The following is a 2,500-nucleotide window of genomic DNA, read 5'->3' as shown; positions in this document are numbered from 1 at the left end:
AACATTTATTTTTTTTTTTAAATTTTTTGTACTTATATGAAAATTATTTAGTTGTATGAATTCATACACTTAGTACTTATATGAAAATTAGTATCTATATGAAAATTAATTAGTATTTATATGAAATTTATTAAGTATCTATATGAAAATTATTTAGTATTTATATGAAAATTATTTACTTGTATGAATTCATAAACTTAGTATCTATATGAAAATTATTTAGTATTTATATGAAAATTTTTTACTTGTATGAATTCATAAACTTAGTATCTATATGAAAATTATTTAGTATTTATATGAAAATTTTTAACTTGTATGAATTCATTAACTTAGTATCTATATGAAAATTATTTAGTATTTATATGAAAATTTTTAACTTGTATGAATTCATTAACTTAGTATCTATATGAAAATTATTTAGTATTTATATGAAAATTATTTACTTGTATGAATTCATAAACTTAGTATCTATATGAAAATTATTTAGTATTTATATGAAAATTTTTAACTTGTATGAATTCATTAACTTAGTATCTATATGAAAATTATTTAGTATTTATATGAAAATTTTTAACTTGTATGAATTCATTAACTTAGTATCTATATGAAAATTATTTAGTATTTATATGAAAATTTTTAACTTGTATGAATTCATTAACTTAGTATCTATATGAAAATTATTTAGTATTTATATGAAAATTATTTACTTGTATGAATTCATAAACTTAGTATCTATATGAAAATTATTTAGTATTTATATGAAAATTTTTTACTTGTATGAATTCATAAACTTAGTATCTATATGAAAATTATTTAGTATTTATATGAAAATTTTTAACTTGTATGAATTCATAAACTTAGTATCTATATGAAAATTATTTAGTATTTATATGAAAATTTTTTACTTGTATGAATTCATAAACTTAGTATCTATATGAAAATTATTTAGTATTTATATGAACATTTTTTACTTGTATGAATTCATAAACTTAGTATCTATATGAAAATTATTTAGTATTTATATGAAAATTTTTAACTTGTATGAATTCATTAACTTAGTATCTATATGAAAATTATTTAGTATTTATATGAAAATTTTTTACTTGTATGAATTCATAAACTTAGTATCTATATGAAAATTATTTAGTATTTATATGAAAATTTTTAACTTGTATGAATTCATTAACTTAGTATCTATATGAAAATTATTTAGTATTTATATGAAAATTTTTAACTTGTATGAATTCATTAACTTAGTATCTATATGAAAATTATTTAGTATTTATATGAAAATTTTTAACTTGTATGAATTCATTAACTTAGTATCTATATGAAAATTATTTAGTATTTATATGAAAATTTTTAACTTGTATGAATTCATTAACTTAGTATCTATATGAAAATTATTTAGTATTTATATGAAAATTTTTAACTTGTTTGAATTCATTAACTTAGTATCTATATGAAAATTATTTAGTATTTATATGAAAATTATTTACTTGTATGAATTCATAAACTTAGTATCTATATGAAAATTATTTAGTATTTATATGAAATTTTTTTACTTGTATGAACGTGGTTTCGGCGTTTTGGCTCTTTATATGTGGTTTCGGCTCTTCGCAAATAGGGACAGTAGGAATCTCCTGAATTCCTTTTTGCGCGTCACTAATAAGATGACGATGCATTTGGCTACGTAAATAAAATCATTTTTATGCCCGCCGTTTAACCAAATTTAGTTTTTTTTATATGCAAATATACGTTTTTTCGGCGTTTTGGCTCTTTATATGTGGTTTCGGCTCTTCGCAAATAGGGACAGTAGGAATCTCCTGAATTCCTTTTTGCGCGTCACTAATAAGATGACGATGCATTTGGCTACGTAAATAAAATCATTTTTATGCCCGCCGTTTAACCAAATTTAGTTTTTTTTATATGCAAATATACGTTTTTTCGGCCTTTTGGCTCTTTATATGTGGTTTCGGCTCTTCGCAAATAGGGACAGTAGGAATCTCCTGAATTCCTTTTTGCGCGTCACTAATAAGATGACGATGCATTTGGCTACGTAAATAAAATCATTTTTATGCCCGCCGTTTAACCAAATTTAGTTTTTTTTATATGCAAATATACGTTTTTTCGGCCTTTTGGCTCTTTATATGTGGTTTCGGCTCTTCGCAAATAGGGACAGTAGGAATCTCCTGAATTCCTTTTTGCGCGTCACTAATAAGATGACGATGCATTTGGCTACGTAAATAAAATCATTTTTATGCCCGCCGTTTAACCAAATTTAGTTTTTTTTATATGCAAATATACGTTTTTTCGGCGTTTTGGCTCTTTATATGTGGTTTCGGCTCTTCGCAAATAGGGACAGTAGGAATCTCCTGAATTCCTTTTTGCGCGTCACTAATAAGATGACGATGCATTTGGCTACGTAAATAAAATCATTTTTATGCCCGCCGTTTAACCAAATTTAGTTTTTTTTATATGCAAATATACGTTTTTTCGG

The sequence above is a fragment of the Zeugodacus cucurbitae genome, unplaced genomic scaffold (assembly GCF_028554725.1).
Source record: "Zeugodacus cucurbitae isolate PBARC_wt_2022May unplaced genomic scaffold, idZeuCucr1.2 ctg00000038.1, whole genome shotgun sequence".
In the NCBI taxonomy this organism is placed as follows: Eukaryota; Metazoa; Arthropoda; class Insecta; order Diptera; family Tephritidae; genus Zeugodacus; species Zeugodacus cucurbitae.
This window is presented reverse-complemented; position numbering follows the sequence as displayed.